Source organism: Lolium rigidum, chromosome 2 (assembly GCF_022539505.1).
Source record: "Lolium rigidum isolate FL_2022 chromosome 2, APGP_CSIRO_Lrig_0.1, whole genome shotgun sequence".
In the NCBI taxonomy this organism is placed as follows: domain Eukaryota; kingdom Viridiplantae; phylum Streptophyta; class Magnoliopsida; order Poales; family Poaceae; genus Lolium; species Lolium rigidum.
The window spans coordinates 256,210,168-256,226,642 of NC_061509.1; the positions used below are offsets into that span (position 1 = coordinate 256,210,168).

The 16,475-nt window shown below is 47.4% G+C and overlaps 1 long non-coding RNA gene across 1 annotated transcript; it reads right to left on the minus strand.

Annotated features, from left to right (window-relative positions):
- Nucleotides 1-113: 113 nt before the first annotated feature.
- On the minus strand, nt 114-1,832 carry LOC124688612. Its single transcript, XR_006998580.1, has 3 exons — nt 1,561-1,832; nt 1,395-1,446; nt 114-1,190 (listed from the first exon to the last, which is right to left on the minus strand). It is a non-coding gene; the product is annotated as an uncharacterized LOC124688612 (long non-coding RNA).
- Nucleotides 1,833-16,475: the final 14,643 nt, after the last annotated feature.

Below are 16,475 nucleotides of genomic sequence, written 5' to 3' on the forward strand. Positions count from 1 at the left end.
ATAGAAATCACACAGACGAACCAGAAACCTCCCTCAACACATGGGAGCCGATGACCAAGGCCACCCCTCTCGTCCACTCCTCCCTCAACACATGGGACAAGAACAACGCCATAGTACGCAAAACAAATACAGATGTTTCCAAAATAACAGCACACTAATACACAATGCACACTTCAACTTGTCTGTTTGCAACAAGGATACTGCAAAACAATTACAAGAAGCAGCTATACGTGGTTCTACAGGCTGGCCGTTCACAAAGGAAAACACACTCTCTTCAATCATCCATTACTACCCAGCAGCAACAAAAATCACTTGGGCACCAGTACTACCTAAGAGCATGTACAATAGGTCCTATTCAGCAGGCTACAAGCAATATGTTTTTACCAATCCAAAGAGCACAATCTGCATGATATCCTCCATACCAGCAGAAGCAAAATATAGCCACAAAAACAAAACGAGCTAGTTTGGTGTGGCTGCACAGAGCCCAATTCCAATACAAAGTACCTACAGACATCACTAGATTAAGCAAACTGACATAGCTAGATATGCCAGGGCAATAGGCTCGACGAGATCGATACCAACAGGAAAGTGAGATCAACCAATGAGCAAATCATACCACCACCACTAAAGGCTTAAGGAACAGCTCGTCAGCTCGCTGGCCAGAGCCCAGCACAACCATGGATAGGACTGAATCTCACCTAAATAGTGGAGACCAAGAACAGACCGCCACTGTCGGAGGTTAGTTGTCGAAGCCAAAGGAGCAGGATTGGAGAGCCAAATACTGCATGCAGCAATAGTATTCTGTCAGAACATACAAGGAATCAAGCCACTCATCATAAGGAAGTGACTCAAGGTCTCATTGAGTGAGAAATAGACACAGCTCAGTCAAAATCAACAACAACAGATTTTCTAATAAACAGTGACCAATTAAGGAACTACCATGCATCAGCAAAAAAATAAGACTTCATCAAAGGAGATATTGACTTCATCTTACTGTCCAACTAATCTGAACCAACTCATGCATTTAATCTAGAACAAATTCGAGCACTACATCTGAAGAACAAATAGTCAATTCGCAGCCAAGCCGCCTGAGGGCCTCCCCGCTGCAATTCTGCATATGACGTTTGCCACCGCACCTCCAACGCCGCCTCCCAGCACCCTGTTCATCTCCTCCTCTAAAAGCTTTGAACCTGAGAAATAAGCAAGATTTTCAGTACTGCGTATGCATCACAAAACATCAAAAGATCCAAATAATTTAGCAAATACCAGTTCATATGCATCTACTACCTGTGCGCACAACTATTTTTGGTTGACTGAAACAGGTTTGCAACATTCAAATTCTCAAAAAAGTTTCTTTTTTTTGCAAAATTACATGGACGAGAAGAGGTGCTCACCAGCAGCAGCTTACTGTGAAGGTCACCGGCAGCAGACTAGTAGCTCGACACACTGCAGAACAGCACCGGCGTGAGCAGTGAAACGATGCGATCTTGCATCAAAGCAGGAAATGAAGACGCATAAGAGGGGGACTGGGGGGCCACTGGGGGAGTAGGAAGGACTGACCTAGGTCGTGGCGAAGCGGCGAGCAAATTTGCCGAGCTCGACGGCGTCCTCCTGGTGGCTCTCCGTCCGCAGCTTGGCGCTGACGCTGCAGGAGCCAACCCGGCGGAACCGCGACGTCAGCCGCACCGATTCCGCCGTCGCTTTTGTCCCCAGCTCCGATGCGCGCGTTCAGATGGCGGATGGAGGCCTCCGTCGCCGGATCCAGAGACCCAGACGATGTACGGTGAAGAGCAGCGGTCGCCGTGGACGGGCGGCGGCCTCACCGGCTCGCCTTGCAGCGAGTTTGGCCATCGGCAGTCGCGGGAGAAAAGGTGCGCGCTTGGACAAGCTCTGCCTTCGCCGTCCAGAGCCGGACCTCGGCGGGTGTGAGGCGGAGCGCCGCGGCCAAGGGGAGAGGTCGGCCGCGGGGAGGAAGGGTGAACAAAGGAGGCGGCGCGAGGTTGGGTAGGGAGTTGGGCTCACGCATGTTGGACCAAAATTTGGTCCTTTTTACCAAAACTAGCAAAAGTGCCCGTGGCGTTGCATCGGGATAAAAAAACTGCATATACACTTAGTTTCGTGGGAACAAATGCAGCATCGATGTCGAAAACTGATGATGTGCGTGAAGCGCTACCGCCATGACAACGAGATTGTGCTTTGTGCAGCTACTCTTTGCACCAACATTAGCCGCCTACATCGTCGTCGTTTGAACCATCACCGTTGGTTCACGAAGCAGACGAGACCTTGTTGCTCTTGTGGTCATGCAATTTCCGCTTCGACTATGTCACCTTGCTGTGTTGCGCTTGTGGTCGTGCATTGCTTCGGCTGTGTGACCTAGTTGTGAGGTCGTTGAACACGGTGTGCTTCCTAGTTGCATCTAGCGGATATTGATTGAGAACCTAGCCGTGACAGCTTTTGAGTAGCGATCGACGAAAGATCGGTCGACGAAGATGGCAACGAAGTCCGCCAAATGTGAACAATGACATCTAGGCTAGCGATGTTGCTGATCGAGTGAGATAACAACGGAATTTGATTAATTATAGGGGCCAGCTGGGTACACCTTGAGTTGATAGCCCGAGAAGTGAAGGTGGAGCGAGTTAGTCGCTGAAGAACCGAGCAACGACCAGATAAGGTGGTGGCGCCGATGGAGAGTTCGAAACGAGCGCAACAAAAACCAAGTAGCTTTGCTACATTTTGCATATTATAAATTGACATAAATTACAAGATTTTTTTTAGATGGACCTTTGGTCAATTTTCGCAAACACATCTGAAAGTCGAAGTCTCCACTGCACGCAGTCGAATTTCTAGCTATCCCCAAACCCAGCGGGAGCGTGCACGCACTCGAGCAGCCATCACGCAAGTGAGCGACTCCACAACTCGGTGCGACGGTGCGCAACTCCAGCTAGCGCAAGAAGTACAAAATGTTCACAAAATACATTCGAAAAGAATATGTGTAGCAGCAATACTGCAAAATGCTTTCACAAGAAAATCATGCATTTTCAACAGAAAACTCTCCTCACTATCGAAAAACCAAATCTGAACTGGGGTGTAGATGCTCCTGGTTTAATAAAAAAATCAAAACAAATAGTAAAATAATTTTGGAAAATCTAATATTTTTGGACAATGAACATGAACAAGTGTTCTAACTGCACACCAAAAATTTCCGAGAAAAGACATCTATAGTGGTTTGTGTAAAAAAGCTAAAATACGGTGTTGTTTAGAACATCTAGATTTGTTTCTTACATCACTTCAATTTGTCTTTTTTGCACAGATCACTACGTAAGTCATTTTCTGGAGATTTTTGGTGTAAAGTTAGAACAAGTGTTCATGTTCATTTTCCAAAAAAAATCAGATTTTTTAAATTTTTTTTGCTATTTTTTCGAATTTTTTATTAAATCAAGAGCATCTACACCTGGGTTCAGAAATGTCTTGTCCACTCACTATCTCTCTCTGCTTCTCTCTCTATTTCCCTGAATTCAGGCCATCAATTGTGCCTCACGTCGGCAATCATACCGGCAAGAGGACGGGTGTGATAATTGGTATCAGATTCCAGTCACGAGTCGCAGGAATTGTGCTGTGGGATAAAAAAACATCAAAACTAACACAATGGCTCACAATAACGGATCCCGACAGCTAGCAATCAACAACGGAGCACAGACGCATCAAGTCACACACACATTTGCCAGCTGCTAAGCACGCGGCACCTCCTATGCCACTCATTTTCTTATCCTTTCACGTAAGCTGCAGCAAATTTAGGCAGCTTGGCAGTAGCGACGCCGCCGTCGGGGGGAGCAACTCGATAGGCAGCTTGGCAGAGCTCCTCCAAGCTCTCTCTCCTCCAAGCTGCTAGAGGTTGCGGCGGCAGATTCAGCTTTTCCAATCTCTCTCCGGCGTACGACGCCCCATATCTTTCCTTCCTCTCCCACCACTGGCGTGTATTTTTTTGCAATTCCTCCCTTTAATTTTCTTTCCCCAGCTTTCCATCCTTCCTCCCTCTTTAATTTGTTTTCGTTTACTTCCTCATGCCACCAGCCCTTGCAATTCCTCTTTTAAATCCTCTCTGAAATTACATCTTTAGACCGTGTTGCTGCTGGTAATTGCTTGTTACAATCCAGAAAATGTATGAATATAAACTGGTGGGATTCCTCATATGGGAGCGAGGTGGGACTATATGTAGGTGTAGAGCCATAATTTTCGTACATATCAGATTATTCAATGTTGCCAATTTGATGTGGACGAAAATACCAGGTTGGAACCGAGTCCAGGCCGGTCGTCTCACAGCGCGTCCTCAACTGGGCCAGCCCACTCGTTCGGGGAGGAACACGCGATAACAGTTCCCGAGCAGGCCGAGCTTTCCAGCTTGCTCGCTCGAGTGGTGCGACTCCTCCCCACGCTGTGGCGTCATCGCGTGGCCGGCGAGGTTGCCGTGAGAGAGAGGAGAAATAGGAAACGGACGAAGCCGACGAAGAACAAAACAAACCGGTATATGGCACTTTGATGTATTATGGGGTTTGGTGGGAGGGTAAAATAGTCCAATAAAAAGTTGGACGAAAATTTTGGCAGAAACCTTAGCTCCTTTATTATTAGGTAATAGATTTGGTGTCGTGCCTGTTCGGATCGCCATCTTATCTACTCCGTATTTAATTAATTCGTTCTGCCTACCACTACTGGTGACGGCTGAATTTTTGTTGTTTCCCGCTCAGCCGAAAATGAACACTTCCGCGTCGAAAATCAACTAAGCATGGCCTACACAGGTTTTGCTCCCACTTTTCTATACGTTTTGGCGATGTCTTGCTATGCGCGTATAGACCTACCAATCAACCCATGTATGTGGATGGATATACTAGCTACCTTCACATGTGTTTTGCGGTGTCACAAACTTGCACCCGTGTTATATATGTATAAGCACTGGCCGATCGAACTTGTCAAGTAAGGTATAACTTTCGAGATATTGTTTTTGGGGCACTGCAAACCGGGGTGACACGGTAGACGTGGAGATCTCAACGAGAGCAATCATGGCATGCATGCCAATGGCAGAGAACCTACAGAGTCAAGACTATGCAACCTGTGTTGTCGTGATGTCCATGCCACCCGCCGAAAGGCAACACTAAGTATTTGTGTACATCAAGGATCAACAAACAGAGACGATACCTATACAAACCCGTGAGTTGTAATGCTAGACTCTAGGAGCTCCAGCGAGGATCTCACAACACTGAAGGCTTGCCGGGGGGGAGGGGTACTGAATAGATGATCGGTGAGGGGAGGAAGATTGTGTGTGGTGATGGGACGTACGTCGACAATTGAGACTTTTAGAAGAGATATAACATATGGGTGGAAGGTTAAGTGACATATGTAGAATATGGTACCGTGGTGAGTAGGAGGGGGTACATGACATTAAAATATTATTGTGACGGTCTATGCACATGAAATAATAAGCATCGACATTGGTACACGAACAGGTTTCTCATTGTTAGAATAAATCTTATAAATGAAAATGGCATAAAATACTACTCCCTCCGTCCCAAAATGTAAGGCGTCGATCACAAGAAAAAAAAAATGAATAAGAAGATGATGTTGCAGCCAAAAAAAAATTAGTTGCAAGTGAGATTACAACATCGAAAATACCTCCAAACCATTAGATTTGCTTCGTGATCCATGTTAACGGTTAATTGCAATATAAGTTGTAACTAAGATTTAATGACATCATTCTATTGTCTCAGTAGACCGAGAACCTGCCACACCTTTTATAAAAAGTTGAAAAAAATCAATTTCAAGTGCTTCTCTCATTCATCATAAGTGTCGAGGTTTTAGTTTAATTTATCGATATGAGTATAGATAATTTCAAATTTCCAAATTTATTAGGTTTTGTTATTATTTTAACCCGTAGTATAAAACACTTATATATCATTTAGCATGTTCCGATTCTTTCCCAGATGCCTTTCAAAAACTTATACAGAGTAAATATAATTTTATTTTTTGATAATAAAGGGATCAAGTGAGCTAAAGACACTTTCCGAGAAAAAACACAAAGAAAAGCTATGGAGAGCAAAGTCAGAAGACATAAATGGCAAAACAAAAACAAAAACTTTGAAAGAACCGAGGAAGGAAAGAAAATGATAGTACAGTACAACCTTGCCACATCCACGGTCCCGCGGTGGCAAATTCGGTGAGAAAATGATATTTTGCCCTAGCTGTTAGCGACGTCTTTTGCTGCATGAAGGCAGAGTGACCTGTGACACTTGGCCACTCCCTATAGTGTAGTGCCACGAACTGTCAATAGATCCACTATCAGGTCAGCTATATTTCTTATAATGCAAGTGGATTAGTGGGTTAATTGCAAGTTACCCTGACTGTTTTTACAAAATGTCCAGAACACTGGACTCCATTGTACATTAGTTCTTTTTGACGTAGACCATTGTTTATTACCGCTACCAAACTAATCCTGCACGGATTGCTGTATTAAGCCTTGCAAGGCACTGCAGTGTTGGCCTATTATCACACAATTGTCAGGTGGTTGAACATCACATGAAGCACCAGACAATTGGCAAGAAAGGTGAAACAATAAGAGATCATCATTCCAAACCATGGAACAAAAGAAAAAAATGGTATCAGGATACAAAATCACGTTGCATCAATTGAGGATAGTATACTTCAGACAGAGCACAGATTTCATGCAACCACGCAACAGAGTGTACAACTTCATAATGCATCAGTTGAGGATACGCCAGCTAGGCCATTCAGCGGAGCCATCTCACATAGCATCCCTTAGAGGAAAGGTGAAGTGTTGACGACATAACTTTCTAGTGCCGTGAAGAAAGTATGCGGAACAAGAGTTTGTTTCAGCGAAAGTTTACAAGTAGAGGCATGTTGGCCATCACGATGGAAGCTGTCAACCAGTTTGCCGTCAATACCAACATAAAACATCCACCCGCCGTTATTGACCAGCAAGAGCATGTCACCATCCACCGAGTGAACGGTGACATGCCAATAATTGCAACTCCACCACCCGAACCGTTTGATTTCCTCTGCGGGCAATTCGACGCTGTATTTGTGCCCCCAAACCTCGCTTTCATAGTCCCGCAACACCCATATATCAACGATTTGCGTGGTGTTGCTGTAGCTATAGATGCCAAGCGCACCATCAGTCTTGAAGATATATGACTTGTCCGGCACAACCGGAGCACGCATCCGTCGGAATGTCTCGGACGTGGTGTCAAAAACTATTACGTCCTTATGTCCGGCCTGACACAGATGTGGGTAATGCACGATGTACCAATGCAGGCTATGACGGAGCAGGGTAGGTTTGTCGAAGTATGTTGAGGCCGGGACCTCCTCCAGCACCCCGACGTGCCTTGGCGGCTGGTCGGAGCCCAACGCAAATATGTAGCAGTCAGTGTGATAAATCCGACGTAGTAGCACCCGGTACTCGCCAGTAGGGCGGTGCGCGTACATCCCCAATACATCGAAACCCGAGAGTTGCGGGAGGGAAGCGTGCTGACGCGTAGTCGGGTTACAGACGGACAAGCACACACCGTCAGTGGAGAAGATGAAAATACCTTCGCAGGATGCCTCCGGATAGAAGGAATATTCCACCCGGGCGAGAGGTTGGAGACGGGTGCCAGCAGCAGCCTTGTGATCGAAGACAAGGAAGTCTTCGTAGCGAGGGCCGCCATATTTGGACCAGGAGACGACGGGGAGGCTCCGCTGGCGGGCGTGGTGGGCCTGCAGGAAGGTGCTAGTCGAGGTGGCGCGGCGCCAGGCGCGGCAGACGGCACGGCAGCGGAGGAGGGGTTTAGGTGGGAGGCGGATGAGGATCTCCCAGACGACCATCTCCTCCGGAAGGCCGCGGTGGAGACGCGTCGCTCCTGCCGTCGAGGCCATAGTCGCCGGCGCCGATTCCATCCGGAGGCGACAGTGGGGATTCGATCTCAGGAACAAGATCGGATGCAGGTCGACGGTGAACTAGCGAGACCGAGAAATTTGCCGCCAGAGCTTCGACTCTGTTTAAAGGCTTCCGCGTAGACTCCAGACGGAATCCGGCTCCGGGTTGCCTAAAGAGGCCCAGCCCCATGGGCCTCGCCTCGCAGGCCTACTTATACAGACTATTTGCTGGGCCTTTTCCTCTCTGAAGGAACCCTGCGCCGTTCGTGTCGTCGTCGTCGTCGTCGGCGGCGGCGGCCGGTGGACGCGACGGCGATGCTGATGCCTCCCAGCGTCCGCGACTCCGGCCGAAAACCTCTACGCTCGAATGGTACCGCGTTACTCCTCCCGCTTCACTCGCATAGACCCTAGAAACATCGGTCTAGACTCTAGAGTCTAGATGCATAGCTTTAGCTTCCCATTGTTCATCTCGGGTGCTTATGTTCTTACTAGTCCGCGCGCTGCAGCTTGACTCCCAGCGAACGATTTCCTTTTATGCAGCAACGAGATGCGTAGCGCGCCGCATCGAATCTGCTTCCTGAAGGTGGGATCCGGATAACTCAAGTGATAACTGATTTCCGCACTAGTATATCGCTCCAGTTCCTGGATGCACATCCCGAGGGACGCTGCTCACCTGTGTGGAGCTGAATATTAGTACGTCGGAAGAGTTCAGGTTGCTTGTTACCGGCTCTCCTTATTTCTGTCTTGTTCTTTGGTACCTTTGTTTGATTTCGGAACTGTTAAATGATGTCGACATTTGGTAGAATTCGATACGGCAAGCAAATGCTTGCAGTGCTTCAAATATGGTCCCATTTGTCTATTTTTCTAATTGAAATAGTGCAGCGTACTGAATTTGCTTTCTTGTTGTGTAGCATACTCCAGTAGTGACTTATTTCGCCTCATACGTCGTTTCAATTTTTGAATGCGCATTCCTATGTGATGCTGCACATTTTGTGGAACAGAAGGGACATCTAATAAGTTATTCGTTTTTTTTTTCTCGCTTACTGTCTTGACAATGACAACCCTTTTTTCAGTGGTTTCTATTGAGATTTTTGTTTGATTCTCAAACTATTTTGCTACCAGTAATTGGTTGAGTTCTATGCAACAAGTTTGCATGTTTAGAGCTTCAAACGGTTCCATTTTCAACATTTCTATTTTGTAGTGCAATGTGCCAAATCCATGTGATACTCCAGTGCAGTGGCGGACGCAGGAAAGAATTGAAGGGGGGGCACACCTCAAAAAAAATTTTTTTGCGCACCCCCAAAATGTGAAAAACCTTTGCATAATGAAGTAATGAACAATATACAAGACAAATTCATTGTAAACATTGAAGTTCAATATATACATTTGTTACACACAGTCTTAGCAATTATATTACACAATTAAAACATTCAAACATTAGCAATTTTATATGTTACACACAGAATTTGTATACATTTGCAATTTACCAAACAGAGAAACTGAGAGAATAACATATAATGAAGAATCAAAAAGGTGCTACGGGAGTTGTTCTTCGTGATGACCGAGGCCAATTCATTGTTGCAGCTAACCAAGTATTGGTTCAGATCTCGGATGTGGAATCCGCAGAGGAACTAGCTCTCCAGCATGGGCTCAACCTGGCATTGCAAATGGAATGCAATCGTGTAGTAGTTAATTCAGATAACCAATCAGTGGTCGAAGCAATGAACCAAAGAGGTTATTCCATGAGTCCAGCAGCATCGATCCTCAATTCTTACGCTCAACAAGCAACATAATTTGTGAAAGTAACCTTTATATATTGTCCACCTGAGGTGAATGTACTAGCAGATGAACTAGCAAAATAGGCGACTAGGAATAGTCCTGCTAGATGGCTAGATGATCCCCATCTTTTCTTCACCAAAACTTGTACTCCATCAGATTTAACAATCATTGAGTAATAAAGGTTGCTTTATTTTGTCAAAAAAAAAAAACTAACAGAGGCACAGAGCGCGGCAGCGCGGGGTCACTTGGTTCGCTGGTCCGCTGGTCGTCGGCCACTCGGCGGAAAGAGCGGCGCGGCGGCCGGCGGTCACTGCGGCGGCCCGGCCAGGGCTGGGTGACGCGGACACGCGGTCGGTGAGGGAAGAGAGCGCCGTCCGGGACAGGCAGTCCGCAGTCGAGTCGAGGTCGAGGGCGGGCCTGCGGCGTGCGGCGGCGGCGCCGGGGCCGCGGCGGCGGTCGGTCGGGGCGGCGGCGATTGGTCGGGGCTGGGGGCAGGGCCTCGGGTCGCTGCCACGCTGGGAATCGCGACCTGGGAGCAGGGAGCCGCTCGTGAGTCCTGGCCTCGACTTCTCCTATCCTCCCAGTGGGCTAATTGGGCTTTTTTTATGGGTACCTAATTTTTTTTCAGGAATTCTGGGTGGGCCACGGCCCCCTCGGCCCCCCCGCTGCGTCCGCCCATGCTCCAGTGATGACTTATTTCACCTCCAATATCGTTCAAATTCCTGAAAGCACATCTGTGAGATGGTGTATGTTATGTGGAGCAGATGTCCCAGAAACGCTAGGTATTTTGATTGTTAGTCCGACCGGCATTGCATCTGTTAATTTGGTGCTAATTATTTGTTTTTTTTCTAAAGTAAATTTTGGTAAGCTTTTGTTCACCACTGGAGAAACCAGCACTAGTTATAAGTATTTATTTTAAACACCAGGCTCGAGTGCTCGACGAGCCCAGCTTTGAATTAACAAAGCCATCAACCGGCAAGGAGTACATGGTGACAACAAGCAAAGAAAAAAGAAGAAAAATAAAAACTGGGGGTACCAGTTAGAGATACAAGTCTGGGGGGTGAAGACCTAAAGCCTAAAACAAGGAACAAGTACAATAGAGCCAGGCCCTAAACTACAAGTTCATACTAGAGCGCCTATGACTTCAGCCAAACACCGGTGGCCCGGCTGATTGTTTATTTATGTGCCATTGCAGTGTAGTTGCTCAGCTGCTACCCATACCCATGGTTAATTTATGGCACTAGTGCTTCATGCGACCTCTGATCTTAACAGAAGCCAAGGTAAGGAGAAGAGAGGTTTGTCCTTTTCAGGTTCAGGTCCCCGTTTATGGTCGTATTGAGACACTGTAACTGCAAACAATGATCATTTTTCGGCAAGTGATGCGAGGCCATATTGAGTACCACTGATCGAAACCAGATTGTCAGGACATCACCAGGAATTGTGTGACAATACACTTGCAGAAGTAAGTTGGAAATATCACTCTGATTGTTTATTTATGTGCCATTGCAGTGTAGTTGCTCAGCTGCTACCCATACCCATGGTTAATTCGTGGCATCTGCACTTGTGACTGCGTGATAACTATACGTACTGGTGACTAAATATTTGCTGTTTACACTGCTGGCTGAATATACAAGTTTTAACACCTGGATTAAACATATGTTCCAGTGTGTCTGTGATCTGAAAGACTGAAACCAGCGAAAGGTAGTTGACCGCTATGTAGAAATAGGTGTTATACTTGTTACTACATTCCATTTGAGATTATGTGAGAATCATACATCTGTTGGATACCGTGGTTGACTGCTACGTTCCATACTTCCTACTGTCTTCCATTTTGCAGTTGGGCCTTATCTATTTACATATCCCTGCAATAATTATTTATTTATGTGTATGCTGGTTGGTGAAATTCATATTCAAAGTTATTCACCGCGTTGTTTGCTTATGCTCATTACTGAAGCAGTAAAGCCTAGATAGGATCAAAGGTGTACTACGTAGATAAAACCATAGAAGCTGGTTTTATCATGTAGAGTTATTTGTGAACCAAGTGCAAGACCTTGCAGGCTAAAAGAATCAGCCAACCCCAGTTAGCGGGAACTAGATAAAAGATGGCTAGTTGAATCCTTCCGAAATTTAAAGTGTCGATTGTGACATTGAGATGATCAATTTGTTGAGTTGGCACGCCATTTGTTTTTTTCTTCTACTGAAACCAGTTGTTGTACATCAGTCCAGCCACTCGGTAGACCACTAGTGGTTCAGGAGTCAAGTGTAGGGAACATAATCAGCACTGTCTGAAAGTTGAATCCCAAAGCGGGATGAAGCATATATATACTAGTAGATGTTTAATTTTGTACCACCTCTGAAACTATATGTTTCTTTATGAATATGAATAAAGTGCTTCTTCCGCAGTTTGCAGCTCGTCTGTTGCCGCTGCGTGCTCCAAGATTGCTGCGGCGCTCAACCCTGGCCCTGCACTGCGCAAAATACTGGGTGAAGAACACACCTGGGTTAAGAGCATCTCCAGCCGCGTCCCCCGAACCGTCCCCCAAACCGCGCCGGATCGAGCGTTTGGGGGACGTGTTTCGTTCGTGCCGCGTTTGGGGGACGTCGCTCCCCAGCCGCGTCCCCCAAACGCCGCCCCCAAACATTTAAAATAATTTTTCTGGCATTTTTATTTCAATTTCCACAAACTAATACATAATTTGGAACGTGGTTTACACGAAAACACAGTTTGGAACATGGTTTTCCACAAACTAATACATAGTTTGAACCATGGTGGACACAAATATAAAATATTGCAAAGAAACTAAACCTAACTAGGCCGTGCATCGAAGGTTTCGTGTGTTCGCTGCTAAGAAAGAACACTCGAGGGCACACCCAGTCACCTAAACCGGAAAATCCAGCGGGAGGATGGTGCCCTTGTTGGTTCTACCGATGAGGCGAACAGGCGTAAACCTCCGTGCACGTATTCGCTGCGAAGAAACAACACTCATTCGGTCGTCCTCCTCGTCGGTCGCCGTCGTCGTGGGAGTCCCCGTCGACGTGGTAGTCCCGGAGGCAGCGCCTCTCGTCGAAGACCTTGACTTTCATGTCCCCGTTGCCGAAGTAGGAGAACACGAGGATGAAGCCGGCTTGGAGGCTGTGGTGGCGCGCGAACTTCTCCCAGCCGATGTTGAGGTACATCTTGCCGCGCGCGTCGTAGATCGCCTTGACGATCCACCGGCGTAGCCGCACGAATGCTCCCGCAGATGCATCGTGCGCGGGCGTACGCCGCCGACGTACTCGGCGAAGGAGTCCGGCAGCCTTTGGATGCCGCGCGGGTCGCCCTTGAGGACGTGGACGAACTCGAACAGGACGTCCGGCTCCACGTCCATCTCCGACGATGATGAAGGCGGCGGCGTGGAAGGCGACGGCGAGCGTTCAGCTATGCCGCGGCCACGACCACGACCACGACCACGGCCGCGGCCGCGAGGTCCGCCTCTACCAGACATAGCGTCGAGTCTTGTTGAGAGATGGTGGCGGCTAGGGTTTGGGAGAGAGGCGCTAGGGTTTGTGTGTGAGAGGGATGATGAGAGGCGGCCTTTTATAGGCCGGAGGGAGGTGGAGGAGCGGTGGCGCTCATTAACGTCGGCACGTAGAGCTAGGCGCGACGGGACGCGTCGCCGCGCCCTCTGCGGGAACCGCACCGCCGCTGCGCGCCAACAACTTCCGTCGCGAGGTAGGCGACGGTTAGGTTTAAATTAATTGTGCCGCCGACGGGTCGGCCCCGCCACTCCCGCCTCGCTCGTTGTGTCCAGGCGTCCCGGTGCGTCCCCCGTGGGACGGGGACGGGCTCGGGGCGCCGGACACCGAATGGGGGCGCGCCGGACAAAAAAGGGCTTTGGGAAACGCGGCTGGAACGCTTTTTTTGTCCGGCGCGCCCCAAATCCCTTTGGGGGACGGTTTGGAGCCACACTCACCTGTGGTCTAAATATCCGTGATGCCAGTAGTGTTGTGTAGCTATGCCGTTTTGCTGTATGAAGGGAGAGCCCCCTGTGGCACTTGTCCCAATTGCTGCAGCGTAGTGCGACAGAACCGTCGATAGATCTGCTACCGACTACTGAAGCCGTATTTGTTATGTGCAACGGGGTTAGTGTCATAGCTGCAAGTTATCACATCAATTATTTTGGACTACATTCCTTGTGTGTTAGCTGTCAAGCTAACCCTGCACGGACTGCTGTTGCAAGCCTTGCAAGGCACTGCAATGTGCAGTGGACTGGAGATGGCGCCTTTTCTGGCCCATCTGCACCGGACACTTATCCTGTTAATTGAGTGCCCCTACTATTCCAAAACATGCTGCTACTGCTAGCATATGCGTATTTTTTGTTCAGACTAGTGTCAAGTTGCAAAGAGTGGCGGGCTTTCAAAGCATCTCCAACCCTGCGACCCAAACGGATGCGCTGGGCTGTCCGTTTTAGACCGTTTGGGTGCCGCGCGGACACCCGGACAGCGGACCGCGTCCGTGTGTCTGTTTGGGTTGCACGCTGCGCCCAACGCGCGAACGCAGCGCAAATGTGAAAAAATAAAAAAAATGAAAATAAAAAAGGAAAACAACAAAAAAGTAAATTTAAACTAGGGGATCATTAAACTTAGCCCTATTTTGGGCAATTTTTACACAAAAGAAAGTCCTATATGGACTTTAAACTAATTTTTTTATAGCAAACCCTAGGTCAGGGTTTGGGAGCACGGTGGCCGCCGGTGCGCAGTACTACTCCCAGTAGTACTCGTCGTCGTCGCCGTCGATGAGGACGACGCCCCTCGGCGGCGACGCGCTGTTCCGGCTGGACGCGCCGGAGGGTGCCGGGGACTCCGGCCAGGGCTACCACTGTGCCCTTTCCCAGGCGGAGTGCGGGTCCGAAGGGCTCGCCGGCCTGCGCAGGCGTGCCCTCCGCGCGGCCTCCTTCCGGAGCTGCTCCGCCGCTACGGCCTGCAGCTCCGCCTCCTGCCGGAGCGCGGCCCGGCGCTCCTCCTCCTCCCGGGGCGCAGCCTGGCGCGTGGCCTCCTCCTCCCGGCGAGCCATCTCGAGGAAGGCCCACGCCTCCGCGTGGGCGTCCTCCCGGGCCTTCGTGGCCATCTCCTCCAGCGCGGAGGCGCGCAACGTCTCGGCGAGGTGCGGCCATTTGGCTAGCTCCTCGAGGTCGCTGAGCTCGCAGGACGCAACGAGCACCGCCTGCTGCTCGGGGTCGTCCTCCTCATGGGGCTCGGGCTGCGGGCTGCGGCTGTGGCGCCGCCGCGGCCTCGTTGATGTAGAGGCCGCCGGGGCGGCTGTAATATCCCAGGTAATGGGGTTACAAAAATAGAGGAAACAGATGTGTGCATTGCATTCATGCATAGAAAATCTGGGGAATTTTCGCGCTTTAAAGTAAAACAGTCACGATGAATCGAAGTTTCACTTGACCTTGGTGGAATTGAAGTAGCTCATCAAGTCAAGCGCTATAAACCTCAATGTGACTTTGCAAAAACCTTGTTTTGGGTAGAGATAATTTGATCTAAGGGGTTAGACCAAATGGAATTAAAAATAACACAACAACCCTTTAATCAAGGATCAACTACTTGATCTTATAAAAGAACATAACAAGGTATTCCTTGCCATAACATAAGAACATCTATTCAATTGGAAATCAAGTAACAATACTTGGAGAAACTATTCTTCACTTATCTTCTCCATGTCTTAAACTAATCCATGCACTTATCATAAACCCTAGGATATCCATTCTACTTTAATCTTGGAAGCAAGACAAGAAGATCCACTCTAGAAATATATACTCTTCTCCATTCCAAGTTATTACACATCAAACCTAGAGAGGTGAGAGTTTTATAATATTTAGTAGAGAAGCAATTGAAAACCTTAAGCTAAAACCTTGGATATACATCTATGTATCCCAATCATCATCTTCCAGAGAAACCATAGGATATTATTCAAAACCTTCCCTAGAGAGGACCCATTTATATTAACCATAGATATTGGTGACCACATCAATATCTGTGGAGAATAACCCTAGGTCAGCATTGAAGTCCTTCTTAAATGGGAGAAACCATTCAAACTAATCTTAGTTCTGTCTATATAATAACAAAGGACAACCTGTGAACTAAAAATATTAGGAGATTAATTCAACCAAAATAGCCAAGTGGAGTTTAGACTAGATACCTATTGAGATATGGTGAGTATACCATAAACTCTAGGATAAACCATTCCTTTATAAGAAAGCCCCAAGCTATGGTGTTAAACTTAAGTAGTTAAGGAAACAATTGAATATGAGGGAGATAACTATCCATACACTTGATGATTATATCATCATTGATTAAGTAGAACCCTAACATAATATCTCGGGCATTCTCCTGGGATATAAACTTAAGAGGCAACCATAGTAGTCCAATTCAAGAAACTATAAAAGAAAGTAGTTATTCAATTGATCAAGACAACACTTGATCTTGAGAGTGGGAAACCTATTAAATAAGAGATATCTTAGGAAGCCAAACTTTGATCATTATAAATTGGGTAATGATCATAAAACCTAAGAACTTGAGGTAGATATATCAAGAACAAGTTGATCATGCCTAATCCCTGACCATGTTCTTGGGGTATTGAGGATAAACTCTAATAGGATAAGTAGATCTCATTCACCACATGAAATCATAGAGAGGTAGCTAGTAAGCAACCATAGACTTATATCCTAACTTTAACTTGTGAATCACTTGGTGATCATAAGTACAATTCTATCACATCTATATTCCATTTATTC